General features: G+C 38.5%; 1 protein-coding gene and 1 long non-coding RNA gene across 2 annotated transcripts in view; one reads left to right on the top strand and one right to left on the bottom strand.

The window, feature by feature from the left end:
• The window catches only part of Zeb1 (zinc finger E-box binding homeobox 1), a 173,186-nt gene that overhangs the window by 129,969 nt on the left and 23,456 nt on the right, over positions 1-19,761 (bottom strand). The window lies entirely within an intron of this gene.
• On the top strand, positions 2,127-11,861 carry LOC131911553 (uncharacterized). Its single transcript, XR_009379392.1, has 2 exons — positions 2,127-3,815; positions 11,407-11,861. It is a non-coding gene; the product is annotated as an uncharacterized LOC131911553 (long non-coding RNA).

Raw genomic sequence — 19,761 nt, 5'->3', positions numbered from 1 at the left:
ACAGAAGTAAGAGAATGGGAAAAGCCTAGAGGCAAAAAGTAGACGGGATAATTTAAGCAAAGCTGGCAAGAAACAAGCCAAGCTAGGGCTGGGCATTCATAAGAATAAGCCTCCATGTATGATTTATTTGGGAGCTGGGTGGTGGGCCCCTCAAAAGACAACAACAAAAAACAAAGGTCTGAAGACTTTACTGTTCAGATATAAAAAGAAACTCTTGAAACACTGGATCCCAGCTCCTAAACTGAGTTGTGACTCCAGATGGGGCAGATAACTGAATGTGGGAACTATAAAAATTAGCAACAATCAAGTTTCTGAATGTGTAAATATTACAAGTTAATTAGAAATCACACAGTCACAAAGGTAAGGTGTTCTGGCAGCTCTTGCCCGTGCTGCATCTCACAACAGCACTGCAGCTCTGAACACAGTGTGTGCACTTTGCACTGTGCATGCCATGCTTGCAGGGCCCTCCATACTGCTGGAAATGTTACAGTGCAGACTCCAGACTCATGACAAACAGCTCACAGTTTCCTGCTCTTACAGAAAACAAAGACTTTTAAATATTTTCCTACTACCATTCCTCAGCATGTATGAAGTACATATATCTTTGGAATGCATTGTGTTAAGAATGTTTAATTTTTAAATTACTATTTGTGTTGCTGTTGAGTTTTCAGGCTTGGGAGTAGAACAGAATTTCCAGTATTTTCTGAAGTTCTCTTAAGCTTACTTTAGCCATTCTGTATTAGGTACTGATGTGAATGGCATGCTCAGCATTGATAATTACAAAATCAAACCATCAATCAACTCTGAAAAACAGTGAATATGTTCTTTGTCCTGCAGTATCAAATATTTAACCAGAATTTAATTTTTAAGGAAAAAATAAACAAGTACACCCATCTCATTAGTATGCATATTTGCTTTCATCTTTAACAAAAGAAAAATTACAAGAACATCAAAGAACTGTTGAAGATGTATTCATGAATATCAGTGCTTGAACTATATGCCTATTTTACATGTATATAAGCCTGCAGTCACATAAACATGTCTTGAGTGAAGAGGAGCTTGAGTGTGAGGAGTTTGAGAAGCCCTGGTTTAGACTGACTTACAATAAAAAAGAGGTGCCTGTTAGTTTAATTACTACTTCACTGTATTAACTCAGACGTTTCTAGTAAAGTGCAACATGTTTTCTGTCTCTTATGTCTCAAAAGAGCACTCATCAGGCAATATCTAAAATCACCAGAACGTCTGTGAACAAAGAGCAATGGTGACCCAGTCAGTGCTGTGATACACACCACATTCACCACTTTCAACCTCTACACCATCAAAGGCTACAAACCCAAAAGGCATGCAACATTCTGGCCATCTATTATTTTAAAAGACAAAAGATTATCATATGGTACCAAAAATATATGTGCTTAAGGTATTTTACTTATATTCTATTTGATCACGAAGTGACGACCTCAGTGTTTTATATGCCCGTGTGTCTATAAATGTATATGCATATGTGTGTATAGCTCAATAGAATTAGTTCAATGTTAGAAAGAACTAAATTAAATACAAAGATCACAGATACATATGCAGCACACTGCTAACAGTAATACCATCTTACCATCTATAGTAAGAAGAAGAAAATAGTTTCCTTTTTAAAATCTGGTGGGTTTGTTGTTGTTTTGAGAAAGGGTTTCAGTCTAGAGCAGGCTGGTTGGGAGGGAACACTCTATATACACCTATGCTGGCCTAGAATTCATTGTGATCCTTTTGCCTGAGCCTTCTGGGTGTTGGGATTACAGGCATGAGCCACCACACCTGGCAAAACTGGAGTTTGGAAAGTTCAGTAACAACCTAACTTCCTTCTCCAAAGCACATGCAACCAATCCAGAAGCCTACAGCCATTCTCCAGTGTGCCCACTACTCAGAAGCAGATGGAAACAGAAATAAGGAGATCCTGAGCCAATAAAGAATTGAAGAAAGATACATATTTTATCCCTTCTTGGGTTAGAGAACAGCAATACAATTTATGCAAAAAGTCTACAATAAGCATCAGTATTTGAGCACAGCAATACAATTTATGCAAAAAGTCTACAATAAGCATCAGTATTTGAGCACCTACTCTACACTGTAAGCTCTGCTCAGTGTTGGGAGAAAGGGTCATAATACATTATGTCTTCCCAGAATCTCAACGGGAAAACAACTTCCATGTTTTCAGGTACCACAGAAGGCTTATTCCAGTTTAATGAGCAGTATAAACCAGGAGAATAGAAAACTTTAGTTAGCGGTACCAACCAAGAAAGACATAGGGACAACAGGAAAGATGTCACCGAGATCTTTGGTAGGCCTTAAAATAACTCACATTTTTACAGGTAAGAAAAACTTTGAGGACCAAGAAGACGGTGTGCCAGAAAGCAGAAGCATGGAGGAGCTGCAGGTATTTCAGCATCAGCCACACACTGGGTGTCTGCCAACCTCAAAGGATGCTCTTTTCACTCTCAGATCAAAAACCAAATGAGTAACTCAGGAAGATTATGTTAGCTGGTGTTTGGACAGTTTACCTCTCGTTGGACAGTAGTGAGAGATGGGAATCCAAAGAATCATCAAAACTTATCAACTGACTATAGAGAGAAAACAGGTAACAAAGATGACTTAAACTTCAAAGGCTTTTTTTTCCTGGAAACTTCCTATTTTGTGGAGGAAGGAAATGGTAGACTGTCAAATGTGGCTTTAGTAGTGGTCACAGAATTCAGAGCAGGGAAAGAGCTAAGCTGTGGCAATAAAGGCAGAGGAGCTTGAGCAGAGACTTGGAAGTGGGAACATGCAACACAGTCCTCAGATTTATTAGTGCTCATTTGCTGGACAAAGCAGACAGCTCCCAAGTACCTTTTTACCAGACATGTTAAAAGTCCCAACTGTTACTGAGAAGAAAAGGCAAAACAGCTTCATACACAGAATGCCTAGAAAATAATGGCCAACTAGTTTAAAGCTATACATGCCTACATTTGCATATATGAAAGCAATCACCAAATAATGGGGTAATACAGAGCCCCAACTGGCCATGTCTTGTCACCAAATGAAGCTTCTTTTGGAAGTTCTAGGACTAGGTTACATCTAATTGAGTTGTTGGCCAAAAGGGTCCAAAGGGAATCCCCAAAAAACCCAGGCTGCCGTCAAGACTATAGGCTGCTCTCCACAAACTGACAACAAGGCCCCATTGCTGAAGACAACACCTACACAACTTAGTGAACAGAAATGGAGCTGGTGCCTACAAAGGGCCTTCACCCCATGTTCTAGCATCTTTGGTACAGGAAGGTACTCTGCACTCTACCAAAAGAGAAAGGTAGACAGCAACCCAACCACAACCCTTTGAAAGGACAATGGTGTCCTTGCAAGCTATGCTAGTGCAGTGGTGGCACCAAGCCTGTGGGAGTGACCAGACAGTATCTGACTTGACTGAAAGCCACTCCACGAGATGGAACCTGTGCTAGATACTGCTTGGGTGACCAAGACCCTGAGACAACGTGGCCCAGGGACCTAGGGTAAAACCAAATATTATTGCTCTAAAGAAAGAAAGAAAGAAAACATATAACAATAAAATGACTCCTAATGACTTCCCATACTCATAGATCAGTGCCTTGCTCAGCCATCATCAGAGAAGCTTCCTCCTGCAGCAGATGGGAACAAACACAGAGATCCACAGCCAAAGATTATGCAGAGAACCAGAGACCTTGGAACACTCAATTCTAAATGAGATGTCTCTATCAAATTGCTCCCCGATGTCAGGGAATCCTACAAAAGAAGAGGCAGAAAAAGTATAGGAGCCAGAGGTAATGAGGGCACCAAGAAAAAAAGGTCCTCTAAATCAACATAATCAAAACATATGAACTCAGAGAGACTGAGGCAGGATGCACAGGGCCTGCACTAGGTCCTTTTCACATATTATGACTCCCAGTTTAGTGTTTTTATGGAATTCCTGAGTGTGCCATCTTCTGGGTTCTTTTTCTTCTGTTTGTTTTGTCTAACTCCAATGTATTACTTTCTGTTTTATCAAATTGTAGACTTGGATGGGAGGGGATGGGGGAGGAACTGGGAGTAGAGGGAGGGAAGCCATAATCAGGATATATTATGAGAGGAAGAAAAACTATTTTCAATAAAACACACATGCACACCCCTTAAATTAATACCTTAAAGATGCACCTCAGGACCTTAGTAAAAGGCCAGATTTCAAATAAACAATCTAGAGTTATAACCTTAAATTATGTACAACAAATATATTTTGGCAACCAAATAATGTAAAATATGCAAAAACAGTCAACAAAAAGTTTAGCTGTATTTAATGCCAACACATCTATCAAGTGTTTGTAGTCAAATTTCAATTTAAAAAAAAAAGATCATCTTTACAGTAGAAGCAAGAATCCTTGTTCAGTTAGACTGAACCCACCTTTAATCACCACATCATCAATCTTTTAAACATAAGGAAGTCTTAAATCAAAAATCACATCCCTGATTTGAGTCCATCTTGTTCCCAGAAATCTTTGTAGAGTTGGATAGCACATTCTGATCTTCTCAGTCAATGGTTCACATCACTGAGGAACAGCTCCAAAGAGGTAGAGGCTGTGCTTTGCTTTTCTACTGAAAAGTCACAACACTAGCTATATATTCAGCCTGCTTAGTGCATGAATTATACATTGGAGATATATAGGCTAAATAAAAGCTATTATAAATTCTGAAAAAATAAAGCTTTTAACTGAAAAGTTTTTTAAGTTTTTAAATTTAAATTTTACAAATCTTCAGACAGCAAATTACATCACTTACAAAGTTTTACAAGGTTCTAAATGAAATTTGAGATTCTATAGTACTGAATGAAGTTTTTATTGATCTGATTTTGCTTTCCTTTTCTCTTGAAAAAGCTCTAGAGCAGTGGTTCTCAACCCTCCTAATGCTGTAACCCTGTACTACAGCTCATGTTGTGGTGACCCCCTACGATAAAATTATTTCATTGCTACTTCCTAACTGTACTTTTGCTACTGTTACAAATTGTAATGCAAAAATCTGTTTTCTGAAGGTCTTAGGTGACCCCTGTGAAAGGATCATTTGACCTGCAAATGTTTAAAGACACATTAGAGCAGCAGGGCAGGGCAGCAGCTTGCAGCCAAGCCTAGGGGGCTCGACGCAGAGAGCTGAAGGAAAAGGTCCAGCTTTTTAAGCAAGCTCCCACAGGATAATGAGGACAGCATCAGGTGACTTAACAGATGTGACCTTCTGTATGACAACGATTCTAAAACATCTCAATCCAAACCACAGTCATTCACTTGCTTTGTCACCCTTATTTAAAGTGGGACACACACACACAGGCAGACAGACACACGCATGAATGTACGCACACACGCAGACTAATTCTGTGCAAAGAACTAACAGGGTATTGTACAAATACAAGTAAATAGGTTTATTTGAAAGGGAACCAAATAATGACAAGTAAGAGCATGGTCAAAGAGCTAAGCTGGCAATGAAATACATAAACCATTTGGCTCCATCTGTTTGTAATGTCTGTGTGACCCAAAAACTAAAATACTGATACTCAGAAATCTGAAAACTGAAAGGAAATATATGGTTAATTAAGACATTTCAGTCAAAATGACACAATGTAATGAACATCTTCATAAGAGATTTAAGATCTTAAAAATAACGTGGTTTTGCTTTGTAAATGACCCATTATTTGAACTTTGCTTTTATGACTGAGTCATAAGAAAGAAACCACACATTGTAGGTATTCCATTTTATCAATCATTCATCTGTCCATTCATTTGCTGTAGTGCTGGGGGCTATAACAGGGTCTGAAATTATTAAAGTGGTACTCTTCCGGTAGTCAGTGGGCCTCAGGGGAGGCAGAATGACCCTACATCAAAAGAATCTATATTACATAGCCCAGTATGTAAGTACCCAGTGCCAAGGGATCAGTCTGTATACCCTGAGCTAAAACATCACACACGACAGAAGCAAGTTTGAGGGGCAGGGGGGACTGTCATAAAGGAAATTGTGCTGCTCACAAGAAGATCAAGTGGATTAAATTTTTCTCACTTTGGATTTAAAAGAGTAAATTATACAATCCAAAAAATGAATATTGTGTAATGTTCCTTTCCCCACCTCCACCCAAGCATTTGTTACTGTTTTCTTAAATGAAAGCCATTTTACTTGTTTTGAGATAGAATTTCATTGCAGTTTTAATTTACATTTTCCCTAATTCCAAAAGATATTGAACAGTTTTCATGTTCACAGGCCATCTTTTGAAAACTTCATTATTAGCTCATCTGCCGTTAGACTGCATCAATTGCTTCTTAGTTCCTTGTGTACTCTAGACAGTATCTATCAGACACATAACCAGCAGACTTTCTCCCACTCCCAGGTAGTCTCTTCACATGCTTACTTATTTTTCGTTTTATTCAGTTCCATTGGTATTGCTACCTAAACTACTAGAGTCTCTTTCAGTAGGTCCTCGACTGTGCCAATATATTTAAATGTTTTCCTTAGTTTAAGAGTTCCAGCTCTTACAAAAAGTCTTTGATCCATTTTTCTGCTGATATTTTTGGATAGGGTGAGAAATAAGGGTCATCTGAGCCAACTGATAGCCTCTTTATTTAGACCTAGATTGGATCCATTTGATAATGAGTTGGCTGTTAAGGAACCAACATTGCCAAATTCTGCGCTTACTTTTTAGAAAATTATAAAAAAAACTATTTTACTTCATTTAGGCTTTAAAACTACTATTTTAAATACTATTTTATTTCCTAGGTTTTCAAATTTCCCTACAATGATTTATGTATTTTAAGTCATTAGATAGAGAATATTTAAAACACCAGACTATTTCCAACAATTTGACCTCTTTTTAATCAATCATCACCCACATTATCCCTCTATGACATCAGTACCTTCATGGGCCTACTGGGTACTCAAGATAACTAGGTCTTAAGAGATGACTTTGTTCTGATACCAGCTGCATCTTGTTCCTGCTATTCTATTGCTTCCTAAAAATATTGTTTTCTTTTTATGTTTTGAGATTATGTTATAATTATATCATTTCCCACCTCCAAACACTCCAATATAACCACTCCTTGATCTTTTTCAAATTCATAGCCTATTTTTCTTTAATGGTGTGTGTGTGTATATTCCTAAAGAGTACAACCTGCTCAATCAGTATAATATTACTTGTATGCATATTTTCAGGGCTATTTGGCATTAGAGAACCAAGTGGCCTGTTTTTCCCCGGGGAAGACTATTTCTCTCACTCTTAGCATTCCTTAGTTGCCTGTAGATCTTTGTCTGGGGTTGAAGCCTCATGAGCTTTCCCCCTTCCACATTGCTTATCTATTGGTGTAGTCCTTGTTCAGGTTATTTTAGGAAGCCATGTTGGTGAAACATTATGGGTGTAGCTTCTGACATTTCTAGGAGACACAATGTCACAGCAAACTCTGTTTCCCTGGCTCTTACAATCTTTCTGTCCCCCTTCCACAATGACTCCTGAACCTAAGGTGCACAAGTTGTGTTGTAGGCGTATTGGTTGCAATCGGCCTCCACAACTCTGCAATTTGATCTGTTGTTCTCTATAATGGTCTCTGTCTACTACAAAGAGAAGTTTCCTGGATGAGGGGTGAGGACTGCACTTATCTGTGGATATAACAATAAATATTTAGACTGTAGGTAGGGATTCTGCCGGTTTAGTAAAGGATCAGTTAGGGATTTTCCTCCAAAATCCATGACTTCATTAGCTCTGGGTAGTTGGCTAGGTTTTGCAGTACCCTGGTATGATTTTTCTCCTGTTGAACAGGTCTTACGTCCAACTAGAGAGCTGTTGGTTACCACCAAGGTATCCATGCCACTACTGTACTCTTAGGGTTACTGTGCCATGCTGGTTGTGATGGTTCACAGGCATAATAGCTAGGTAAGACTACCAGTTGTTTCCATCTTTTGGAAGCTTGCATGGTGCTTTTGGTACCCTCTAAGCTAGTTCTAAGTGAGGGGACTTTCAGGTCAGAACTAGCTGGGGTTCTCTGGGCCCTGTGTCTGAAGTACACAGTGTCTTCAGCAATAGGGACTTACTTTCCACCTCCAGGAGGCAAACAAGGGCAACAGCAATTACCTATAATTCTTTGGAAATCTCTCTGAAAGCCCTAACCAACAACTCACAAGAGGGCTTCTCATGCCTCATGTTGGGGTTTACTAGTCTATGGCTCTTTCTGGGAGCATTGTCAACCCAGACGTGAAAATGTCATTTAAACTATATATATGCATATTTATACACCAACTTACAAATGTCATAGGCATTTCTAAGTAGTTAATTGTGGAATTCCTGAGGACTTCTCCAGACACCCTTACTGTTGTTTTATCCTCCTTCTTTTGTATTTATCTCCCCTTTCCTAATCAGACCCCCCATTTTTTCCATTTCCCCGATCAGATCATTTGTACCTTGATCTTCCCCTCTCTATTGCTTCCCCACACCCCTACCCCATCAATGGCCCCATTTTCCTTTCCTGGTTTCTATAGTTACTCTAGATTATATACTCACATATAAAGATCTGGAGCTAGGACCCCCAGATAAAGGAGAACATGTGATGCTTGTCTTTCTGGGTCTGGGTTACCTAACTTTTTCCTAGTTTCCATCCATTTACCTGATAATTTCATGATTTCATTTTTTCTTTACAGCTGAATAATATTCCATAGTGTATATGTGATATTTTCATTATCTGCTGAAGGACACTTAGATTGTATTTTCCAGCTACTATTCATGGAGCAGCAATGAACATGGCTGAGCCAGTATCTATGGAGTAGAATGTTGTCTTCTGAGCATGTTATGGAGTGGTATAGCTGGGTCATATGGCAGAATTATTTTTAGCTTGTTGATGATTTTCCACACTGATTACCAAAGTGACTGGACCAGTTTGCCATCCCATCAATAGTGAATGGGGATTTCCTTCCTGCCACATCCTTTCTAGCATTTGTTACTGGTTGTTTTGTTGATTTTTGCCCTTTGACTAGGATAAGATGGAACCTTAAAGTTGTTTGATAAGCATTTCCCTAGTTGCAGGGGGTGATGAGCATTCCTGAGATAGTTCTCAACCATTTTTACTTCTTCTTCTGAGAACTCTCAGTACAGATCTCTGGCCCATTTTTTTAAACTTTGTTTTCTGAGTTCTTGATGTATTCTGGATATTAATCCTCTTTCAGATATATCTCTGAGAAATATTCTCTCTTTGCTTGTTTTTTTTTAGCTGTGTAGAAGCTTCTTAGTTTTTTGTTGTTGTTGTTGTTGTTTTACAAAGTCTCATTTTTCAACTGATAGGCTTAATTCTTGAGCAAATGGAGTCCTATTCAGAAAGTTCTTTCCTACACCTATATCATGTAGACACTGTGTAGGTGGTCAAAGTCTGACAGTCAGGATTTCAGGTTTCACAATTGGGTTTTGATCCATTTGGAGTTAGTTTTGGTGCAAGGTGATATATATGGCTCTAATTTCACATTCTTCTGTATGTAAACGTCCAGTTTTCTACTTACTGAAGATGCTTTCTTGTCTTCAGCAAAGGTATTTGGCATCTTTTAATGGCTGAAGTCATATGGACTCACAGTTGGGCTTCCAATTTTGTTCTACTGGTCTACATGTCTGCTTTTCTGCCAGGACTATATTATTTTAATTACTATATTCTGTAATGTATCTTGAGATTTGGAATGGTAATCCTTCCAACATTGTTCTTTTTTCTCAGGATATTTTTCTATCTGCAATCTTTTGTGATTCCATATGAATTTTATGATAGTTTTTTTTTTCTATTTTGTGATGAATGAGAAGGAGAATTTGACTGGCACTGGACTGAGTCTGTAAATGGCTTTTGGTAAAATGGTCATTTTTACAAAATTAATTCTACCAATCCATGAATATGGGACTCCTTTCTATTTTGTAGTACCTTAATCTTCCTTCAGAGGCTTACATTTTTCATTATAGAGGTCCTTCACCTCCTTTGTTAGGCTTGTTCCTAGAAGTTTATTTCCTTTGCAGCTACTGTGAATTGGAGTGTGTTCATGAACTCTTCCTCTGCTTGCTGTTGGACTGCTGGGATCTCTCACGGAGAATACATTACCTGTAAAGAGTGATGGATGACTCTTTCCCTAGTTGTTTCCTTTAACTTCCTTCTTCTGCCTTACTGCTTCAGCTAGTGCTCTGAGTACAGTATTGAAGAGAAGTGGGGACAGTGGACAGCCCTGTCTCATTCCTGACTTCAGTGGGATTGCTTCAAGATTTTTCTCCATTTAGGCTGATACTGGATGCATTCCTGCCATTCTTTATTTCTGAGTTAAAGAGAAAACACAATGCCCTCATCTAGCTAGTTCACTGGCTTCCTACATGCTACATGCTCTCTTCCCTTGAGTTACCAGTTTTACATTTTCAGTTTCAGATGCCTGAACTTGTGAGTCAGATGCTTAAAAGCATATGAAAACTCTTCTAGTGACTGTGAATAGCTTCTTGAACTTAGAGTGAATATATAACACACAGTATATTTTCTACTTAAAAATAGTATTTCTTCTTTCCTTTCTCTTCTGTCTTTCAATATTTATAGTTTTCTTTATCTTTAACTTGTCTCTTGAAGTCTTTCATAAGGCAGAAGCCAGGGCCAAGTATTTGCGATAGGTATAACATGCTTAGTACAATGATCAGCACAGGCTGTTTTAAAGGCATTTGATTACAATTAGCAACTAACCCACATAAAATCTTCAATTTAGGATCCCTCCCAGAATGTTGGCAATGATAAGGCTGAATGCCACATGGCCCCAGTATGGTGGGATGGTGCCCTCTCCACTTAGGTGAGCACAAACTCTACTGCAGCTTCATTGGTAGTTCCCTAATGGCCAAATGCCACAGTCTATACCTTCACTGGATCTGACTCGCTGTACCTGATTAAAAAAAAAAAAAGACCACAAGAAATACCACTGCTTAAGAGACTACAGCAACTCCTAAGAATTCTCAGAACTATCTTTGCAAAATGTTTTCCTTCCCAGTCTCTTAGTTTATCTAGGAGACTATTTCTAGAGCCAATGATCCAAAAGCAAACTCTTACCATAATGGAAAATTGTTTCCTCATAGAATAGTATCTGAAACTTCAATTTCTAAGTGTCAAACTGACAAGAACAGAAAAATCCCAAATACCCAGACCTCCCCTCTCCCCCTGCCACCCTCTTTCTATGATATATTCTAATAGTTACTCATTTTTAGGGTTCCAAAGTTCTTCTTTATGCCCAGAAAAATTCTTTTAATTATCTGTTTTCCAACAATAACATTTAGTTTTACCTTTTGTAGACATTGTTTAAAACCAACTTAGTCCTCAATATTATTTTCCAGAGCAAATCAGGACACACATTTTTATCCTCTTCTTTAAGGAGGACCGGGTTTCTGTGACTCCGACTTGGAAATGAAACTCTGCATTGGCTACCGGTATTGTCGGCTGGAGGAAGGCTAGAGCAAAGAACAGCTGGCTCAAAGAAAACTTCAGCTCCCCAATTTGTAACCACAGAAGTGCTGTCTTTGTCTTTCTGAAGTACGACCACTGAGGTGGAGGGACATTTCTCTGATGAGGGCTTGGTGCTTAGCATGCACAAGTCCTGTGTGTCATTCCCATCACCATGGCAATGGGAAGAAAAGGATAAATGGCCATTGGAAAATTACTATCTTTCATTACTCAGCATCTTAAATTCAAATGGCTAGTGATCTGGAAAACAGATCATAAAAAAACTTCTGGAAATCACAGGGGGTGGGGGTGGCTGCTTAAGAAAGTCACAAGATTGTTCTGGAAAATGGAAAGTAGAATATAAAGTATAATGTAGAGCTATGGCAATAGAGTCAATCAACTATTTAAAATACTTTTGCCAAATAGCCCACTACACTTGTACACTATGGTGTGTAACTAGCTATAGCATTAGTACATGCTTGAAGACATGTAAATGACATAATTGCTATAACTTTTTCAGACTGGCACTATGAGGATGTTTTGACAAATAATACACACACACACACACACACACACACACACACACACACACACACACATACACATACACACACACACACACACACACACACACACACACCAGCGAGGAGTATAAAAGATAAAGACGAGATAATTACAATATTTTACCAAAATATCTGTAACTACTGTCTTGGAGTATATGTTCTGAAACTCCCCCTGGATGCTGAAACACATGCAAGTCACATTCTCATCATCCATTTACTTCAGTTCCTTGCCATAAAGAGCATATTTCTTGATTCAGGCTAGTTACAGAACCTGTTTTAACCAACAAAATGGGCAGAATGTATTATTCTGGGAAACTTTAGAAAAGCACAGCTTCTCAGATCACCTTGGTGAAGACCTCTGCCACTCTGAACATCGAAGGCTCCCTGGGATCTGGCAGAGGCTGGTAGAGGATGAACCCTGCAGACCAGGCTTTCCAGCCAGGTGTCCTCTGGTAAGTGAGATGACTCATAGCACCTACCCAGGAGCCCACGCTGAGTGTCAGTGCTGTGATTTGTTCTGTGAAAGGACAATGAAGCCATGCATCTTCTGGAATACAAACTTAGAATACCAAGTCACAAGGTGGGTCACTGGGGCAGGGAAACCTTTGGAGTGTGGCTTTAATTTGTCCTGCATACAGGACAGTGATTCTAGGCTCTTCCCTTGGCACATGGGGTGGGCCTGCTGTAATTATTCCTGAAACACTTTAGCACAATCATTAGACACTCACAGTGACACAAACAAACAAACAAACAAACAAAACAAGGTGCCGCTCCTGCCTTTGTCTCTGGAACACTCTGAAATCCTCTGCCAGCTAGGGACCAGGACACTGTGGCCGCCCTCCCCAGCACTCATGCTGGAACACAAAGAAAGTAAGAATAATGTAGTCAGTCCTCCAAATTATGATAGTGAATTACTGTTGTTTTGAGCCACTAAACTCCAAGGCTGCTTTCTATGCAGCAGTAAGTGAAAGAAACACTCTTTAAAAATGAATTTCAAAAATACCACCATCAGCACTGAAAGTCCAGTAAAACTCTACAACAGTTGATTTTAGTGACTACTGAAATAGAACTATGGAAAAACCACAGTAAAGCCTAAGTTTTAAGACTTGTTGATGGTTTCATTTAATTTAAATTAAAAGACAAAACAAAACATGATTCAGTATTTAAAACCTGTCACAAAATTACTATTATTTCTAAAGTTAATATTGCAGAAACTGTTAAGTCCCGAGAAAATAAAGGCGGTACTTCAAGTTTGAGAAAAAGGCAAATGGGTAACAGACCAATTTTACTTCTATGAAAATACAGTACTTAGATTAGCTTTGTGTGCTATGTATTCTGTATCATGTAGTCTACATCATATGAAGAATTAGCATATGGTAGAGCGTAGGGCATTGAATTCTACCAATCTGTTCTTTTATCTTACTTAAAACCTTAAGGACAAACACAATGAAGAGCATGGTATATTGGAGAGCCAGCAGAACTCCCATTCACAAATATTTCCCTTTGATAGGAGTTTAGATTACAGTTCATTGACTTTAAATGTCTGTTAATAAATCCCAACATCCTATAACATGAAAAGTGCTTAATTAACATAAATTTCACTTTCTATTGCTGCTTTGGATATTCCATACTTCCAACCAAAACTAAGGGTGAAGTTTATTGATGAAGGGTAAACTTCCTCTCCAATAGTGTTGTTGCCCTCAGCAAATACCCAACTAGAAGGCAGGGGCCCTGTGCCAACAAATCATTGAGAGTCACGAGCTACAGAGCAGACAAAAGTATATGGCAGAACTCCTACTTTTTAATAGAATGAAAAGTAGGACAAGCTAGAATTCAACATAAACATTATAAACTTCAAATTTCTCACAGATTAAAGGATTTTAAAAATTAAAGAAAATTTAAAATCCCATGTTCTATTGGACATTTTATTTAGTGTAGTAAAAGGATTCTGAAAAAAGTAGGAGAAATCTAGTGATTTACTCAACTTTAAAACAATTTTAAAAATAGGTATACTGAAATATTTTTCAAAAGTAAAATTATATTTAGCTAAAAGTGTTGAGTGCTTTTCTATCATGAGGATTTGAGGTCCTCCAAACTTCAACTTCAAACTTCAGTTGCTACTACAGAGTACACATTGAAGACATTTTCATTCTCTGACATGACCCCAGACTCAGCTAAGCCTGAGGGTGAAACCATGCCCAGCCCTTCCATATTCACACAGAGCTGCTCCTGGGCTGTAAAGGGGCCTTTTGAAAGAGAGAAAGGGAACATAATGGGGAGAAAGGAACTGGGAAGAGAAAAGGCCTCTTTTGTACGGTATGAATTATTTATCCAGTCAAGCCATGAACTCACTATTTCTAACTAACACTCTATCAGGGCATTCTCAATAGTGAACCCCGAGAATGAAAAGTTGCAAGATTATTACTCTTTAGCCAACCTGTAATGTTTTTCTCTGCTTAGGAATATTTAACAATATAAAAGATTATGGTGTATCCAAAATTTATATATTTAATTATAAATTTTAAAAGCAGACCAAGGTGCCAATTTTTAAGTGACCCCAAATCAGCAAGCAGCTTTCATGGCATTAACTAGCTCCTTGGCATTAACAGACTACTCCTCTGTTGTTCTTAATTTAGGAACCCAAGTGTAGACATGCTTATTTACGAGCCCTCTTATTTGTGCCTGACAGATAACCAAGCATCTTAAACTGCTGGAAACAAATCTTTTTCTCCTGCTGAGTGCTGTTGAGATTTACCTCACTGAAGACTCCAGAAAGGAAGTCCTGGCTCTTGAGCAGCAGAGACAAGCTAGAGTCAGATTTCCCCCACAACCATTAATAACGTTTGTTTCTCTAAATTATTAATAGAGATGAAGTCTTCTCTGAATAAGGGCAGAGAGAAGGAAAGAAAAACAGGCCTAGTCTGCACTCCAACGGATGGACAGCCTTGCCCCACCTTCCCACAAAACAGTTTACTTTAAAAATATGAACAAAGATCTATGGATGCACCAACATACTTACAACAAAGAGGCTAACAGTACACAATTGAGAAATAATCTCCCTAATAAATAGTATTGGGAAAACCCAGTGTGTCTCTCCATGTAGACGGGTAAAATGAGACTTTGACCTTATACCACATAAAACAAATCAACTCAAACTAGATTAAAGACCTAAACATCAGACTGCAAATTATATAGACACACCAGAGAAAAACGGGTGCATGGGGCTGGTCACTGGCCTTGGCAATAACTTTTTGGGATGACTCCAAAACACAGATGAGAAAAACTTAACAAATGGGATTACAAACTTAAAATATCTTCAAAGAAAAGATAGACTGAGAGGAACAACCCACCAGTTAGTAGAGAATATTGAAAATCATATATCTAATAAGAACTTAGGATCAAAAACATAGGTGGAATCAAGTCTGTAGTAGAAAAAAAAAACCTTTAAAAAGGAGCTGAAATACATTTCTCAGAAAAATAACATAAGAGTGGAGGGCAGGATATATATTCACAAGTAAAAAGCTATAACTTCTCTGTAGTAAGAAGCAAAAGTCATCATGGTCACTATAGTTTATGACAATATAATATAGATTTGAAGATGGCTAGGAAGACTAAGCCTTCTCAACATGAGAACTAAAGTAATACATTTGAACACAAGACGTGATGGTGCACGCCTTTAATCCCAGCACTTGGGAGGCAGAGGCAGGAGGATCTCTGTGAGTTTGAGGCCAGCCTGGTCTACAGAGAGAGTTCTAGGAAAGGCGCCAAAGCTACACAGAGAAACCCTGTCTCAAAAAACAGAAACAAAAACAAACAAACAAAAAAGAGTAATACATTTGTTAGCTTGATTAAGCCATTTCACAGTATATTCATAATAAAATGTTACTTAGCATAAATATATATTTTTCAGCTTGAAAATAATCAAAACATTCATCATTTTGTGAACAAGTAAACTGTACTTATACAGGGTTATTCTGTAACTTAAAACCTGCAAAGCACACAACTTCTTCTGGTGAGTTATATATCTCTGGAGTTAGGCATCCTTATGCTTTCTTACTTGAAACTAGGCATCCTTATGCTTTCTTTATTTGAAACTATGTGAAAATCCCTAAGCTCAGAAGCATCTACATAATTCTACTTGACCTCGTTCTTGCTAATATATAAACCCACAAGTTTTAGACCTGGAATCCATGAGGTGGAAGGAAAGAATCAACTCTTGCGATCTGTCCTCTGAGCTCCGTACTTCAACAGTGGCACATGTACCTCCCCCAAAGCAAATAACATGTTAAAAATATGTAAATTTTCTAAAAAGGGCCAGCAAGATGACTGTGGTGTAAGAACACTTGCCACCAAGCCTTGTAACCTGAGTTTGATCATTAAAACCCATGTAATGGAGAACAACAAACCCTCACAAACTGTCCTCTGCTTTCCACATGTGTTTCATGTCACATATACATGCGCACATGATAAAAAAAAGTTTAAAAACCAAGTTTTCTTTTTAATATTTTGTGCAACATACCTAACACCCTCTTGCCTCTGGATACATTTAATTCTCCTTAGTTCTATTTTTTCCCCCCTAGAAAAACCATGTAGTAAGATATCAGTATTGGTCATTCCTAAACCACATTTTTATGCATTGAGAATTGGGGGTGGTAGACCAGTCAGAACTCATCTGTGAGTCATGATGAGGACTGTGCAATCCACATAAGATATGTTGTTACCCAGGTACTGATAATCAGTACACAGCACAACAAAGGTTAAAACCATGTTTTTGGACACATTTGCTATTCTCTACATGTCCCCATTAATCCTGTGATAGGATCAGGATTCCTACCAGAAGACATGAATTAATGTTTTCAAAGCATATGTCCAACAACTCTTATCCCAGACTTTATCATCAGGATAAAGATACAAACTTTCAGTGCGTATATTCATGATGGGGTAGAGCTCAGCAATAGAGCATTTAACTAAAAATATTCATGGCAGGTACTTATGATGAGAAAAAGTAGGTCTAACAATAAGGAGAGATGCTACATATCAACAAACAACTATAATGAATCAATATGAACTGTTTATGGAAGGTTTAGTTAAAAAGGCATTTTCCAACATCAAGTGGTACCTGTGGATACATCTTTAAGGACATAGCTAAACCAAACACATTCTTTTACATTGAGATTCACACAGATATGCATAGAATCTTGTATTTTAAATAGGTGCTAATTATATTTGAGAAGAAAATAACTTACATAATGTAAGATATTCATTTGCTTGTATCTAGGGAAATGGCTCAGTCAGTAAGGTGCTTTTCATGCAATCCAATGACCTAAGTTGAGATTCTCCAGGATCTACATAAAAAGCCAGGGGTACTGACTGCCTTCCTTCAATACAGAGATGGGACAAGGGACAAATAACATTGAGGTTCTTTGATAAAGCCTCAAGGAATCATATATTTGCCTAAAGTTATACACAACATGGATAAGTGTGATGTGCACAGACAGACAGACAGACAGACACAGACAGACACACACACACACACACACACACACACACACACACACACACAAAATGTTAAATGAAGTTAAGCCACTTGGGCTGACAATGCTCCCCACAAGAATAATAGACTAACAAAATCCCCAGTACTAGGCATGTCACATGGTGGGACAGGGTAGTCCAGGTGATTCTCAAAACAATACAGACTATTGATATAGCCCTTAGTTGCCTCTCAAGGGTCATGGGTGGGTTCTTAGGACACAAAACTTGGATGATTCACACTGGATCTGACCCGAAAGCCTCTTTCCTGTGTCTAGCCTCCATGGTACCAGAAAATACTAGGCAGGCTGCCAAGGAAGGGAAGCAGTTAAATAGTCCTCCCCAACTGCAATACTTATAAACACAATGGCCAACATGGCCAGACATCCATAAAGGATACCTATCCCTAATGTGGGTGGTAACTAAGAGCTGTCTAATTGGACTTAAGGCCCACTCAATAGTACAGAAATCTTGTTCTGGAAACTAGCTAGCTTCATGGACTTAGAGAACAATCTATTACCACTGGTTTGTTAGACCAGCAGAATTCCTTACTATATTCTAAAAATTATCCTTATACCCATACTTAATGTGCAGCTAACACCTCTCATTAAAGGAGCTTCTCTGTAGAGCAAATGGAGACCATCAGAGAAAAACCACAACTGGACACAATGCAGAGATCAACAGACTGTCAGGAGCCCAGCCCCACTGGATACATCTACATCACAGATCCTGCATCTATGACACTGTGGGGGAGAGGGCAGAAAGAATTAAGAGCCAAAAACAAAAACAAAAAAACAAAACAAAACAAAAAACCAGGAAGTGTCTTCTGTGAAAGTTTTTTCTAGAAACAGTCACAAAACCAAGACTAGAACAATGGTACAATCAGTACATGTTAACATGGAAGGAGGAAAATTTCTCAGGGTCTCACCTCTAGACAAAGAACTATACACAGCTATTAACTGCTGGGGGAAAAGGGATGAGCCCCTTTAATGGTTGTCCAATGCAGAGTGGTCAACCCTGAAACTGACACACAAACAACAAAAATGCACTTACAAGTTTGTATTTATATATATATGTATTTATATATATACATATATACATATATATATACATATATATATATTTGTGTACACACACGTACACAACAATAATAATACAAGAGAAAGAGACTATCAACTTGAGAGCTGAGGGGGCATGGAAAGGGTTAGAGGGAGGATATCTGGGAGGGGCTGAAGGGAGGAAAGAGAGGGCAAAGTTGAAATAATTGTTTCAATTTAAAAAGTATTTTAAAAGAAAACACATGAAACTAAACTAAATGGCCAGGGGTGTTCCTACTCTGTGCTTGAATCCTAGCACTGGGGAAGCAGAGACAGGCAAGTCCCTAAGACTCACCAGTCAGCCAACCTAGTCTAATCAATGTGTTCCAGATCAAATTAGAACCATCTAAAAAACTGGGATGGCTCACTAGGAATACCCAAGGTTGACCTCTGGCCTCCACATGCACACAAGACCCTTGTTCTCTGTACTGGGGATGGTACCTAGGACCCTATGCATATTACATTAGCACTATTCCACTTAGTTCCATCCCCAGCCCCACTGTGATTAAAATAAAACTAGTATTGCACAGTTAATTTTCTTTCTGTCACCTTATGAGACCAAAAAATAATAAATACAGCAAGTTTCCTACACCTGAGACAGACTTCAAGTCTACACTATTACAGCTGAACTGTATTATACCAACAGAACAGAAATCTCTACAAGGTGTTCTAGAAATGTGTGTCCTAAGCATGGTGGCGAATGCCTTTAATCTCAGCACCTCGAAGGCAATGGCAGGTGGCTCTCTGAATTCAAGACCATCTCAGTCTATACAGAGTTCAAGGCCAATCAAAAATAAGTACTGAGAGCCTGGAGAAAAGAAAATGGGGAGATCCTGAGTTTGAGAAGTGCACTTACTTCAAACATGACATGTCAAGGGTTAGCTATACTGAGGTGTTAGAGAACTCATGCCCTAGAACACCTGCAAAGCTCACCTTCCTCCAAGGAAAAAGCTGAGTCAACAGAATATATTCTGAGAATGGTAACTTATTAAACATGCATGGTTATGCTTTTAAGGCTGGAATGGTATGTGTGTAACCTAACCAGATTTATTAAATTCCCTTTACAAATTAAAAGGCGGTGAAGAAAGGTTATTTTTG

Source organism: Peromyscus eremicus, chromosome 5 (genome assembly GCF_949786415.1).
Source record: "Peromyscus eremicus chromosome 5, PerEre_H2_v1, whole genome shotgun sequence".
Lineage (NCBI taxonomy): Eukaryota > Metazoa > Chordata > Mammalia > Rodentia > Cricetidae > Peromyscus > Peromyscus eremicus.
The sequence above is the reverse complement of the archived record's forward strand: the minus strand, read 5'-3'. Positions and strand labels throughout refer to the sequence as shown.